General features: G+C 41.5%; 1 protein-coding gene across 4 annotated transcripts in view; it reads right to left on the reverse strand.

The window, feature by feature from the left end:
- The window catches only part of slco4a1 (solute carrier organic anion transporter family, member 4A1), a 135,954-nt gene extending 123,525 nt beyond the window's left edge, over positions 1-12,429 (reverse strand). For 3 of the 4 annotated variants that reach the window (XM_052031569.1, XM_052031571.1, XM_052031570.1), the window contains exon 1: positions 12,370-12,429. The gene's annotated coding sequence lies outside the window, so the exon portion shown is untranslated. The remainder of the gene's footprint in view (positions 1-12,369) is intronic. The other variant, XM_052031573.1, reaches the window with a different exon arrangement.
- Positions 12,430-15,437: the final 3,008 nt, after the last annotated feature.

The raw sequence follows: 15,437 nt of genomic DNA on the forward strand, positions 1-15,437 counted from the left end.
TGAGATGTATGAACTTCTGCAGAGTTGTCATAAGTGGACTGCTCAGAGTGCCAGGTTTAGTATTTGGTCAGAATAGGATGTAGAGAAGAAAGCTGCTGCTATTTGCCTGGAACACCAGTAGTTGTTCTCAAACTTGAGACAGTTAAACAAAAGTCGTATACAAGTCATAAAACCATAGCAAGATGCAGCATGAAACAGGCCCTTCAGCCCACAGAGTGTGCTGACCATCAAATCGCACATTTACATATCATCCCATATTTTGTTTTTGCCACATTCATCAATTCCTTCTCCTTCCCTCAGATTCTACCACTCCAGGGGGCAATTTACAATGGCCAAATAATGTACCAAACCATGTCTTTGGGATGTGGAAGAAATCCAGACACCTGGAGGAAACCTGCATGGTCACAGGGAGAACATGGAAACACCATGCAAACAGCATCCAAGGTCAGGATTGAACCTGGATCTCTGGAGTTGCAAGGTAGTGACTCTACTAACTGCACCACCGTACCACCCTAATTTGCCCAGCATTTTAGTACTTAGTGCAAATTAGCATATACTAGTTCAGAAGATACAGAAGCCTGAAAGCATAATACCACTGGCTCAAGGACAGCTTCTGTCCTGCTGTTTTAAGACTAATAAACGGTCCCCTTGTACGATAAGATGGGCTTTTCACCTGCCTGCCTGGTCATGGCCTTGCTCCTTATTGTCTGCCTGCACTGCACTTTGTAACCGGAACATTATATTCTGCATTCTGTTATTGCTTTTCCTTTGTGCTACTTTGATGTACTGATGTAGTGAAATGATCTGTATGGATGGGATGCATCAGTACATGTGACAATAATAAACCAATTACAATAATGAAATATATACAAATATTGTGTTTTGTCGATACACGTTGTATTTTGAACTGCAGAATGAGAGAGAGTGTATGGAGGGCAAGATTGTTTGTCTCCATCTTGAATCCCTCAGGCACAATTAATGAGCTGGAGGTACACTGACATGTCTAGATACTCCAGACAGTGGAGAGAGTATCCAGACATTTTCCTTGATACCTTGGTCGAATCTCAGAGGTACAACATCAGAAGGGGTTAGTGTGAAGATAGAGAATCTAAAAGAAGTAGTTCATCTTTTTTAATAACCTACTGTCTTTCCTTGGGCCTTCATTGCTTATCAGTCTACCGATGATTCCTTCTGAGTTCCATAGTGAAATATTTTCCCCTTCTATTATTCATGTACCTTGCAATACAGAGTTCCATTCTTTTAACCCCAGTTCCCCTGCTCTTTTCTGCAGCAATTCATGTTCTTTCCATCTCATGTAAACATCCCTCAAGTAAACATATGAGGTTTTTATGAAAACCTCAAATAACCCAATTCAAGGTTGCCTTTTTAATCCTTCCACCCCACAGCCTGTGGATTCCATTGATCTCAATTATTTCTTGCATCCCTCCTTTCTCATCACATTCTATTCTACTTCAAACCATTAACTTGTATTCTACTTTAGGGAAATATTCTCCCCGTTTCCTAGAATCACAATCACATCATAAAATTCAAAGTAATTTTCCTCATCTCCAGGCCTCTTCATGATCTTGTCCCTCCAAACACTCTCAAACTCCTGGCTCTCCAAAGTCACTGCTCATCCATGACTCTGCCCAGTTTGCCCAATCTTGACTCCACATTTTCACCTTCCTCAATGTCCACCCTTGAACTTCTTCCCAATTCCCTGGCATCCTTTGAAACTGGCCTCTGCTCAAGCCTCAAGTCTTCTTTCAAAATCCATGCTTGGTCAACACTCTCGGCTCAATACTTTTGTTTTTGAAGTTCCTCAGGATGTCATTCTACGTCAATGATACTACATAAAAAACAACTTCAGCAGTTCCTATGAAGTCCTAGACACTGTCAGCCCAATAGAAAAAAAAAATCAGATTTGAACATTAAGCCGCTTTATGTTGAATGCTAATATGCTGGTGAATGATTTACGCACATCCCATCATGTACTAATGTAATATTGTACTGGGAAATAAAAAATGTTAAGTTCTGGGAAATGGGCAGGGCAGGAACAAAGAGCTTAACAAACAATTAACTTTAAGGATTACAATCTTTATTCAAGCTCCAAGTACGGAAGATGTGTGCAAAAGAACAAGGCTGAAGAATTAAAATTCACTGTTTATCATTTGTCCAGCATGATGAGGTAGTGCCATTGACCTTATCATTTCAAATTATTTTAGGGTATCATGCAATGCCCATATTACTGGAAAATAGGAGTTTACAACTGACAGGAAATTGTAGACAAGATAACTGCATATGTACAGTGAGTTATGTTCTACTCCATATGGAGTTCTAGGTAGAAGAATAAGCTTGGCAGGTTCAATGCAAAATTGATTGTCATTTTCAGTCACTAGAATAATTGAATAACATCTTTCAGAAGTTAATTCTTAAGCATACAGTAGATTTTACCCAACTCCTATTAAATTCTATTACATCCCTAAAATCTGAGATTTGCAATTTAAAAAAAAACAATGCAGTTCCTTCTCCCTAGTTATTCTCACTAAAGGAGGCCTAGCCAGAGAAACAACACATCCCAAGTAAACATTCATGAATTCAAACTCTGAAGTATTGTCATGGGATCTTTTAAAAGTCTACCCCAGACTGCAAGTGGGACATCAAATGGTGGCACTTTTGACAGTGCAGCACTCCCTCATTGCACTGGCAAAAGAGGGGCACATTAATGAGGTGTGACAGGGTAGTGTGCAAGCAAGGGAATGGCAACCCACTACCACTGTCATCTTAAAGCAATTGTGCAAAATAGATTTGCATTTAATGCCATACTTTGCCAAGTTATCAAATTTAAATTCCTGCAATTTTCCCTGTCAAATTTGAAATATAAATAGGTATTCTGTTACAAGAAGAGTTTTGTGACTCACTTGCAGCAACTCTTCCTGGTTAAATAGTTACCACCAGGCTGCAGATGGCCATGTACTTCCTCTTTATGATGCTTAATTTGTTTTCTGCTGCTCTCTTCTCCCAACCCCAATTCCACATATACCTCTTCCTCCTGACCTCTTACATTGCCCAATGCCTTGCCCTGCTCTCTGTGCATTGTTACTATAATTCATGCTTTATTTAGTACAATGGATATCTGAGGCCCCAAGAGCTTTAGTCAGTCTGGCTTCCTAGTGGCAAAGCTGTCTTGGGGTCGAAAGCTCAGCATTCAAGAGCCATAATTCAGATTGTACTGCATGCTGCACTAACGGAATGTTATCTTTCAGATTAGATGCAGGCCACTAGACCACCAATTTTGGTGTCATCCACAAACTTACTAATCATGCCACCTATATTCTCTTCCAAATCATTGATACATGTCAAATAACAGAGGACCCAGCACTGATCTCTGCAGCACACCACTGGTCACAGGCCTCCAACCTGAAAAACAAGCCTCAGTTATCACCCTTGGCATCCTACCATCAAGACAATTTTGTATCCAATTGGTGAGCTAACCATGGATCCCATGTGTTCTAACCTTCTGGACCAGTCTACCGTGCAGAACCTCGTCAAAGGCTTTGCTAAAGTCCATGTTGACAACGTGTACCACCCTCCCGTCATCAATCCTCTTGGTCACTTCAAAAAACTCACTCAAATTCATGAGACAAATCTGAAGGACAGTTCTTAGAAGGTTTTGCCCTGGCCCCCTCATGGTAAACCAAAAATGTCTGCTGTACTGATACAACTTTACATTAAGGAGATTGACTTCCTCAGCATGTTACAACCAAAGTCTCAAACATGGAAAACATCAGGTATGACTTTATGCCAGCACACTAAGAATAGAGCAGATCTTGTGTTTCACTTAACACTATCATACTTCAAGTGGAACCAGAGTTTCTTCATAGCCCACAAACCCATGCTGAAGGCAGCATTATTTACTTAAAAGATGCAAATCAGGTTTTATCTGCAACTTCACAGCTTCAAAGAATTGAGGAAGAAAATATTCACTCATACATGAAGCTTAAGCTGCAAATGCTGATTGTTGAACAAATTTTGCCCAACACAGAATGGCCACTTGAAATCTAGAAGTAAAAAGAAATTCAAGCTCGCCAAAATATAAGTTACAAGTTGCAGTTTTGGAGTAAGTCAGCTGAGCAATAGCAGAATACAGAACCAACAACAACAAGATCAGCATTTGTTCCTTAAGCGAGAGAGAAAAATTGGACACAGGGTGCATGGCAAAATGTACACAAATTATCACAGTATCTTTTATTTTATTGGCTGATTTCATAGAGGAATTTTCTTATTAGTACTGAAATTAACCATCTAAAACCACTGATGCCATTTATAGTTAGGCAGGTTCTTACTGGAGAACTCTACAGGAAGCAATATTGGGTGATGTCCATTTATTAAAAATACTATGTGCATTTATTTTTTTTAAAACTTTAATCATGGAGTTAACCCAATCAAGTGAACTGGAAGAAGTTTTCCTGGGCTCAGAACCAAACTACTCCTCTTTAAGATGGGTGATAAATGCAATTATATATTAATGCAAATTTATTTTCCATTCCACAATGGCTGTCCAATCCACAATCATGGACTCTGAAACAGTTAATCCCCTGGAGTGGTTCTATACAGGCCCGTCCATCAAGAAAACTCAACGGTGCCAATCTGACTTTAGAGACAAGTATTCTGCACCATCCACAGATGCTGTTTCCTTTCAGTAACAAGAAGAATTTATCTAGAAATTAGATTTCATTGCGGCACTAAACACGTACTGTGCTTAGCTAATGCCCAGGAGGATCCTTCATGAAAAGTTGCAAAATTGGCAAAATATACATTTAAAAACATTGCTACAGAAGTTTACACCCAAAATTATGGGCTAAAATGGGAAATGTGCAGTTCCCGACAGAAGCTGAATGAAAGGCAGATCAGATCTGAAAAGAACATCCAGTACAGAACAACAGTATACAAAGCTGCCATAAAAGTAAGGGTATTCACAGGGGAGAGGGTAGAGTAATCTGAATCAGAAAATTTCTATGCTATAAAGGAGGTTATTTGGCCAAACATGCCTGTGCCAGTCAACAAAAATGCTCATCCGAGCCTAATCCCGTTTTCTAGCACTTGCCCAACAATCCTGCAGGCCAGTGCGCTTCATGGGCCAGTGTCAGAGCCACACAGCATGAAAATGCACCCTTTGACCCACTGAGCCTGCACCACTCATTAAAAACCCATTTACAGCAATTCCACTTTATTCTCCCCACATTGCCATCAACTTTTCCTAGATTTTGCCACTCACCTACATACTAGGGACAATTTATAGCATCCTATTAACCTACCAACCAGCATGTTTTTGGGATGTGGTGGGAGGGGGGGGGGGGGGGGGTGGTGGTGGACTGGCATACCTTGGAGGAAATCCAAGCAGTCACAGAGAGAACAAGATAGCAGATACAGATAGGTCAGGATTGAACCCTATTTTCTTCCAGTTCACTTGATTGGGTTAACTTTATGACTAAAGTTTCAAAAATAAATGCACGTAGTATTTTTAATTATGCAGCAATTCAACTAGCTATTTCCACCGTGCTGCCTGTAAAGTACATATCCAACTGCCCCTATCACTTTCAGGTAATGTGGTTCAGACCCCTACTATCCTTGGGCTTAAAATCTTTCCTCATCTACCTTCCAATCCTTCCATCAATTATTTTCAATCAATGGCATCCAGCTAGTTTTTGATCTTTTTGCTAGGGGATATGGGTCGTTCCTATTTACATGCACTCCAATTTCTTTTCCTCCACACCTCTGAGCATACTCACATTTATCTGCTTGTATTCCCTTGTCTTGTTGAAGTTCCTCAAATCAATTACCTTGCCTTTCTGCATTAAATTCCATGCGTCACTTTCTGGCCAACTGACCAGATCCCAAGTACCACATATACCGTAGTGGTCACATTACAGGAGACTTTACAAATGCATTGGAGAAGGTGCAGAGAAGACGTACAAGAGTGGAAGTTTGTAGCTGTGGAGCAAAGATTGGGTCAGCACAGGGTGGAAGGGAGACTTAAATGATGAGTATAAATTTGAAGTTCCAAAAATATCAGTAAGTGTACAAGTAGATGCAGATGACACAAAGGTTGGTGGTGTTGTGGATAGTGTAGAAGGTTGCTGTAGGTTACAACAGGACATTGATAGGATGCGGAGCTGGGCTGAGAAGTGGCAGATGGAGTTCAACCCAGAAGAGTGTGAAGTGATACGCTTTGGAAGATCAAATTTGAAGGCAGAAAACAAGGTTAATGGCAGGACTCTTTGCAGCGTAGAGGAACAGAGGGACCTTGGGGTCCATGTCCATAGATCCCTCAAGGTTGCCACGCAGGTTGATAGGGTTGTTAAGGCAGCATATGGTGTGTTAGCCTTCATTAGTCAGGGTATTGAGTTCAAGAGCCACCAGGTAATGTTGCAGCTCTGTAAAACTCTGGTTAGACCACACTTGGAATATTGTGTTCAGTTCTGGTCACCTCATTATAGGAAGAATGTGGAAGCTTTAGAGGGTGCAGAGGAGATTTACCAAGGTACTGCCTAGATTGGACAGCATGTCTTAAGATAGGTTGAGCGAGCCAAGGCTTTTTTCTTTGGAGTAGACATTTCATAGATTTTTTTTTAAAATATAAAAGCACCAAAATGAATATTTCTCTCTAACATTACTTCTGCTGGAATGAACAACCCAAACTACACGAATTTATTTCTGCCAACCATGCACCAAGACAGCATTGCACAGGGAATGATGTCATTAGCCACACGTTCCAAAGCAGAAAACAAATAATTCTCCCGAGCGCAATTCAAGACAAGCAGTGCCCAGTTAACCTCCTGGAGTGCATCCCATTCCTGGGAACATATGACTTTCACACACACACAGATATTCAGTTTGGTCAGTATTCAGACTATTTATGCAATGTGTAGACTAAATTTGTCAAATAATGTTAGGACTTCTTCATTCCAATATCAGTAAACTTTAACATTATGGTATGTTTTAATTGCTACGGTTCAACCAGAAACTAAAAATTAACTTTCATTTAGAAAATTTTTTAAAAATCAAATTCCATGTGATTTTCTGTCTGTACCCAATTTGATATTATAGCTTGGATTTAGGGGTAGCAATGAAGGAAGTTCACTCCGTTAATAGTCGTCCGCAATGCTTCCTTTCACATTTAAGTGTGGACTTGCTCAGATTCAGAACCTGCTCCAGCATACCACCCTTAGAATGCCTGCCGGACTCAACCAATTGACTGAAAAATCCTCCAAGATATGCAGGTCACACCAAGACAGACCAGTATTACAGGTAGATGACAAGGGACAGAATCAGAGAACAAGAGGGGAAAAGGAGAGAAGGGGAGGGGGGAGGTCAAGAAAGAAGCAGCCAAAAATGAGAGCAAGAGAGAAATGAGAAAGAAAAAGACAAAGAAAGATGGACTGAAAAAATAAATCTCCAACAGCACCAATGGAAAGAATGAGACTGTGCTTCAGGAGCAAAGAGGTAATTATTATTTATCAGACTGATAAAACTTATGCTTTAAAGTACCAGCTTCACACTGTCTGACTTATTTTGGGGTAACTGTAACCAAGTAACCTAACTTTACATGCCTTTCCAGGTAGTCTCACATTGATGTGCTGGTATAATGCAGCACATTGAGAATTAAGGTAATATGGTCAACAGCTTCAGATTTCCATATGTGAATTCAGAAGTTGCTGTCTGATTTGCTCTAAAATAAAGCTGAACACCAGGAGCCTCATGGTGCAAATCTAGGACTGAATCATCAGCTCTGCCATTCCAAGATATGGAATTGACTAATCATGCCTGTTATTAATCTGCATTGCTGCAGATTAAATTGAAGGATAAACTGTAACTATTCCCATTCCCCTGCAGTTCCACCAAATTGCTTGGTTTGGGAAAAGCTGTCATAATTTCTTAAGAAATTCAGTTTTCTCCACTCTTTAAACAGACTGAGTAAACGGACATTGTTGCAAATGACTATTTGCTTAGAGGCCAAATGCACTCCCTGTCTCATATCCAACTCATTAGCTCACACAGAACTGTCGATAGAGACTGTTGGTCTAACAGTCACTTTCTCATTCTGACAAGGCATCAACAACTGGTCAGCCCAATTGGTTACAAAATCTTGCACAGACCCCAGCTCATCAGCACATGGTGCTGCATTGAAATAATTCTCTAATGACAAATTCTGGGTCAAAATCCCTGAGGAAGTCTGCAGGCAAGTGTAATGACAGCTGGTGTCATTCAATCACCACCAGGAACAAAATACAGCTGAATATCTAGGGAATATGTGACTATCTCCAGCAGATTGGAAAGCTGGTTACAAAGAACCTATGTCTCATAACAAATACAGCATTCAACTGCTTCCCTCGCCCAGAAACCTGAATGGAGAGCTGTGAATAGTATATTTATATTGTACACTGGAAGCATTCCTCCCTTCTATAATATTTCCTGTCTAATAAATGTAGGAAGTAAAGCTACTTTCTTCAAACTTTATTCATGATGAATTATGTATCTTTCTTTGAAAAGATTATGAAATTTGCCACCGTCAGTACTAATAGTTGACTGGATCAGACTAAAAACCAGTTGGTGCTTATAGAGCAAAATTGTTGTCTAAATATGATCCCTATAGTTCTGTTATACATAAAATAAAAAGATTGGCAAAGTCATTGAACAGTCAACAAGCATTTTATATAAGAGATAAACAAACCAATGATACACATTTTCAAATGCTTTTGGGAAGTTCAAATGAACAATTACAATTCTGACTCCAACATTGTGTTTGAAAGCCTGCTGCTAGTCTAATGAAAATTATCTTTAACTTCGTATTACCTTTGAACAAGTTATGTTTTCTGAGGAGTTTAGCCACCATTTCAAAAGCCTTTAAAATGACTTATAGTGAATGAGAGAGACGAGAGACTGCAGATGCTGGGATCTGGAGCAACAAACGACTGCTGGAAGGACTCAGCAGGTCAAGCAGCATCTGTGGGAGGGAAGGAACGGTCGACATTTCAGGTCAAAACCCTGCATCAGGAATGATATGTCGACAATTCTTTTCCTCCCACAGATGCTGCCTGGCCTGTGGAGTTCTCCCAGCAGATTGTTTGTTGCTTATAGTGAATGAATTTCACACACTGAAAATGGAGTAGCAGGGAAAGACTGATTGGCAATGGGGAATTAAAAAAGCTGTCAGGAATAATCCTGGACTGAGTGACCCAATGGCACGATGTGATCCAACTAAACCTGGTTTTGAATGGCTTTACCTGTTGTACATCAGATACTCTGCACTACTGGAATAGGGGGAAATGATGGAGAGAGTCCCACTGAGTCAATAACCAGGATAGGAAGGAGTTAAGGTTTTGCTGGGAGCAAGCACATCAAAAGGCAGTGGCAGAGGAGTGGTTGAGTTAATCTGAGGGTGTACTTGTGGACCTGGTGGAAGGAAGACAGAAGTATAAGCTGTCAGTCCCGTCCAAGCACATCATACGTGATAGGGAGTCAGGGAGACCATTTGCGCTTGTGAAGATGCAGAAGGGCATGTTTAGAGGTCGAGGGAGAGCTTTGAAGAAGGCAGAAGATCAGTGAATTCAGAGAAGAGCACAGGGAGTTGAAAGGGAGGTAGAATCAGAACACAAGGCACCCTCAGGCTACACCCATGAAGAGGGGAGAAGGTAGCTTGGAAGGTTTGTAATGAGGAGGCCGTGGAGGTGGAACAAGATAAGCAATCAAGTGGCACCTTAATGGGAACAGGAGGAGAGGCCAAAGGGTGACATGTCACATTAATGCTGCTAACACATGGGACAGGGCAACTGGTGCAAGGCAGACTCAGGTAAAGGCCTCACTTAGAGCTTCACAAAGCAGAAGTCACAGTACAAGCAAAAGCTCACTTGACCTTTTCCTGATGACAGCTTCCACCAGATGTCCACACTTTACTGGCCATTTCCTCAATATTGAGAGTCAGACTCTAACTGGAACAAATTTTTCCTTTATTAACAGCCTTAAAATATTTTCATTTAACTTCTCACAGAAGTCACTCTTATTTCCCCTTTATGTACTTCTAATCAATCATCCAAATAACAATGAGTCTTTCACATTAGTCTTCCAGTAAAAACATTGGAAGGCAGAAGCTTGAACTACTCCATTCTAAAATTACAAAATTGAGATAATTTTGATAGGCTCAGGCACGACTACATATATAGGATATAAAAGCCTAATGAGAAGTAGGAGTTGGAGTAGAGCATTTGGCCCTTCAAGCCTGCTCCCTGATTCAAAATCGTAGCTGATCTTCTACCACAACACCATTATCCTGTCGAAACCAAAAATCCCAATTTCAGTTTTGCATGAAATTAATGACTGAGACTCCGCAGCCCGTTGAGGCGGAGAATTCCAAGGATTCACCAACCTCTGAATGAAGAAATCTCTTCTCATTTCAGCCCTTATTTTGAGACCATGACACTTAGGACTCCTCAGGCTGGGAAACAACTTTGTTATATCTCAGCTTGTTGAGCCCTATAAATACTTTTAAAAAGGGTAGAGAGGACAGGATGGATATATTGCAATGAAAGGAGTACAACAGAGGTTCACTAGATTGATTCCTGGAATTGGGGCTGGTTTGTCCAATGAGAAGGGAATAAAGCAGACTGGGTCGATATCCTTGAGTTTCAAAGGGTGAGATGTCATTGAAATGGTTAAAGATTTAACCAGACTTGAAAAAAGTAGATGCCAGCATAATATTTTCTCTGGCACCATGTCCAGGACAAGGAATCACCATCTCAAGATAAGGAGTTGGCCATTCAGGAGAGATGAGAGTAATTCTTCAACGAGAAGTAGCGAATCTTTGAGTCAGAGTTGTACAGCACAGAAATGGGCCCTTTGCCGCACCATGTCATGCCTATGTTTTACCCAGCTACACGAATCTCATCTTCCCCCACAAGGACCATAACCTTCAATGCCTTGCTTGTCTAAATGCCTCTTAAATGTAACAATTGTATCTGGAAGCACATTCTAGATGTCAACCATTGTGTGAAAGAGATACCCCTGCAAATCTCTGATCTCTCACTTTAAACCTATGCCCTCTTGTTATTGATACTCTTACCAGAGGAATAAGATTTTGACAATCTGGCCTGTCTCTGCCTCTCATGATTGTATACACAACTATCAGATCACCCTTCAGCCTCCATCACGCCAAGGCAAACAAGCCCAGCCTGTCCAATCTCTCCCAGTACCAGAATTCCTCCAATCCAGGCAACAACCCAGTGAATGTCCTCTGCACTCTCTCCAGTGCAGTCACATCCTTCAGAATGTGTTACCCACAAAAGCAGTTGGAGGCTCAGTCACTGAATATATCCAAGAGACAGATCAGTAGATTTTTGGATGTTAGGGAAACAAGAAAAATACGGTTTCAATATAGGAAAGTGGTGCTGAGGTTACAGAGCAGCCAAGATTTTGTTGAATGGCACAGCATAGAGAGCCGAATACCCCACCACTGCTATCTCATGTTAGAACCCATTTAGCAAAAAAACAATCTGGTTGAATGGTGGGCCAAGTAGAAAAGAAAGTTAAGGACACGCATCTCGCCTTAAATGGTTTGGGGGAACGTGGCAAATGTACTTTGTACCAGCAATAACGTAAACGCATTCGCGCAACACTATCAACGGAATCAGAGTCCATTGACTCGCCCAGCCAATAACAAGAGAACGTGCGACCAATGTGCCTTCTCTCTCTTCCCAGAACAGGAAGACTGTATCTGAAAACTGCAGATGAGGCTATTCTTCCGGATTTTACCTATTAATTTACAAGAGATATTATCAGGACCTTGCTGCCAACATTTGAGGAAGTGCCAAGCACCTGTTTGTAAAAGGAAGGCAGCAGGTGTGACTTGAAGCAACCTCCGCAAATGGCCTTCGTAAAACACGCAAAAAAATACTTCAAGATCGTTGTTCTTCACTTCGTATTACATAGCCTTTGATTTTATTTTAAAAAGGTAACATTTTAAACCAGCATTCAAACACACCAAACCTTCCGAAATATTACAATGTATCAGTTCACCCGATAGCCTAAGGATACCACATAACAAAATATATTGACATTTCTATAATAACCGCTTTTAGCAATGCATTCACATTATATTTAAATTACAAAGGCCACACAATGGGCTTGAATAAATCAGCCAAAATGCGCACAAAGACTCATATAAGCCCGCATAAATGTAACCGCATGTTACAAATTGAAATGAATGATTCTTATATAAATTGGCTAAATTTCCACCGCAGGCGATTTTTGTTCAGGGCCAGGAATGGGTACAGCTGGATGAATATCGCAAGCGAGAAAGGTAAAGAGACTCACACGCAACGCTGTCTGTTTAGTGAACGCTCTGTCCATGTTCATGCATGCCCCATTCATGAAGCACGCAGCCGATCAAACCCTGTAGGCGATGATTGCCAGCCGGCTCAGCCATTGAAGACACTTGCTTTATAGAACTACATTTAAAGAACCAATCAGATGCCACCACTGAATAACACGTCCACTCATTATTGAAGATGCAGGCCCAACCCGGTGGTTGAAATAAAAGTACTGGTGCTCATTAGAAATGCCTGTTATCAAGAGCGAATAAAATCGAAGGATTTTTATTTACTAGATGCAGTATAGTAGATTTTGTCTGATGGGTGTTGTTTAAGAGGAAAATATCTAATCTGTAAAATCAAGAAATTCGTGTGATGAATTGAACTATTAATCTGCAATGAATTAGCCGTTGAAATACTTTCCTGAAGTGTCACTCTATGTTATTTTCATCTGTGAGCTTGGGCGTTTGAAGAATGTGAAAAATTGCCCATGATGCTTGCTCTAGCATTTTATAAGATCACGGCTGATTTTTGTTAACCTCAGCGAACTAACCCACTTCCCTTGATTTCCTCGATATTCTAAATTCTATCGATCTCTGTCCTGAATATTCTCAGAAACTGAGCCTCTTGTGTAGATAGTCCCAAAGATTCTCTATCCTCAGACTAAAGAAGTTTCTTCTTCGTCCTGAAAGGCTAATCCTTTGCTTTGAAACTGTGACCCCTGATTTTAGCCCAGAAATCGTCAACTCTGCATCCAATCTGTCAAACCCTTTAAAATGGTGTCGTTTTTAAATGATGACTTCTCATCCTTTTAAATTCTACAGAGTATAAGCCTACTCTGCATAATCTTTCTTCATGCAACATATCTGCTAGAGAAACAAAGGACTGCAGATACTGGGATCTAGATGAAAAACACAATGATGCTGGAGGAACTCAGCAGACCAGGCAGCATCCGCGGAGAAAAGGAGGTGGTCAATGTTTTGGGTCACGACTCTTCTTCATATCTGCTATCCAGGAATCAAAGCAGTAAACCATTACTACACTTACTCCAACTCCTTCCTTAAGTGAGAGGGCAGACCTGTACACAATCTTCCACATATGGCCTCAATTGGACTTTAAATACTTTGAGAAAACTGGCTCTGCTCTTATAGTCAGATCCATTTGCAATAAAAGCCAACATTTGGTATTGGTATTGGTTTATTATTGTCACTTGTACCGAGGTACAGTGAAAAGCCTGTCTTACAAACCGATCGTACAGGTCAATTCATTACACAGTGCAGTTACATTTAGTTAGTACAAAGTGCATTGATATAGTACAGCTAAAAACAGTAACAGTACAGACTAAAGTGTCACAGCTACAGAGAAAGTGCAGTGAGATAAGGTGCAAGGTCACAACAAGGTAGATCGTGAGGTCATAGTCCATCTCATTGTATAAGGGAATAGTCTTATCACAGTGGGGTAGAAGCTGTCCTTAAGTCTGGTGGTACGTGCCCTCAGGCACCTGTATCTTCTACCCGATGGAAGAGGTGAGAAGAGAGAATGTCACAGGTGGGTGGGGTCTTTGATTATGCTGGCTGCTACACCAAGACAATGAGAGGTAAAGACAGAGTCCGAGGAGGGAAGGCTGGTGTCCGTGATGCACTGGGCTGTGTCCACAACTCTCTGCAGCTTTTTGCAGTCCTGGGCAGAGCAGTTGCCATACCAAGCCATGATACATCCAGATAGGATGCTTTCAATGGTGCATCGGTAAAAGTTGGTGAGAGTCAAAGGGGACAAACCAAATTTCCTTAGCCTCCTGAGGAAGTAGAGGCACTGGTGAGCTTTCTTGGCTGTGGCATCTACGTGATTTGACCAGGACAGACTATTGGTGATGTTCACCCGGGAACTTGAAGCTCTCAACCCTCTCGACCTTGGCACCATTGATGTAGACAGGTGCATGTACACCGCCTCCTTTCCTGAAGTCAATGACCAGCTCTTTTGTTGACATTGAGGGAAAGGTTGTTGTCATGACACCATTCCACTAAGCTCTATATCTCCTTCCTGTACTCCGACTCATCGCTGTTGGAGATACGGCCTACAACGGTGGTATCATCTGCAAACTTGTAGATGGAGTTAGAGCAGAATCTGGCCACACAGTCGTGAGTGTATAGGGAGTAGAGTAGAGGGCTGAGGACACAGCCTCGTGGGGCACCAGTGTTGAGAATAATCGTGCCGGAGGTATTGCTGCCTATTCTCACTGATTGCGGTCTGTTTGATTAGAAAGTCAAGAATCCAGTTACAGAGGGAGGTGTTGAGTCCTAGGTTTTGGAGTTTGGTGACAAGCTTGCTTGGAATTATTGTATTGAAGGCAGAGCTGTAGTCAATAAACAGTAGTCTAACGTATGTGTCTTTACTGTCCAGATGCTCCAGGGCTGAGTGTAGCGCCAGGGAGATGGCATCCGTTATAGACCTGTTTCGTTGATAGGTGAATTGCAATGGGTCCAGGTTGTCTGGCAGGCTGGAGTTGATGCGTGCCATGACCAGCCTCTCAAAGCACTTCATGATGGTGGATGTCAGAGCCACTGGTCAGTAGTCATTGAGGCATGTTACTTTGCTTTTCTTTGGTACCGGGATGATAGTGGTCTTCTTAAAACAGGAGGGAACCTGAGATTGAAGCAGGGAGAGGTTGAATATGTCCGCAAATACTTCTGCTAGCTGGTCAGCACAAGATCTGAGCACGTGGCCCAGGACACCATCTGGGCCAGGTGCTCTCCGGAAGACTGATCTTACGTCCTCCACTGTGATCACAGGTTCAGCTGTGTTGGTGGCTGTCAGGGTGGATGGTGACAATCCACTTCCCTTTTGTTCAAAATGCACATAGAATGTGTTAAGTTCATCAGGAAGGGATGCGCTGTTGTTAGCTATGCAGCCTGACTTCATCTTGTAGCCTGTTATGACATGTAAGCCCCGCCATAACTGGCGGCTGGTCAGGGACTCTATTTTGAGTTGGCATACCATTTGCCTTCTTAATTGCTTGCTGAACCTACATGTTAAATGTCATGTACAAGGACATCCATTTTTTCTGAACTTAAG

The sequence above is a fragment of the Pristis pectinata genome, chromosome 16 (assembly GCF_009764475.1).
Source record: "Pristis pectinata isolate sPriPec2 chromosome 16, sPriPec2.1.pri, whole genome shotgun sequence".
NCBI classification, from domain to species: Eukaryota; Metazoa; Chordata; class Chondrichthyes; order Rhinopristiformes; family Pristidae; genus Pristis; species Pristis pectinata.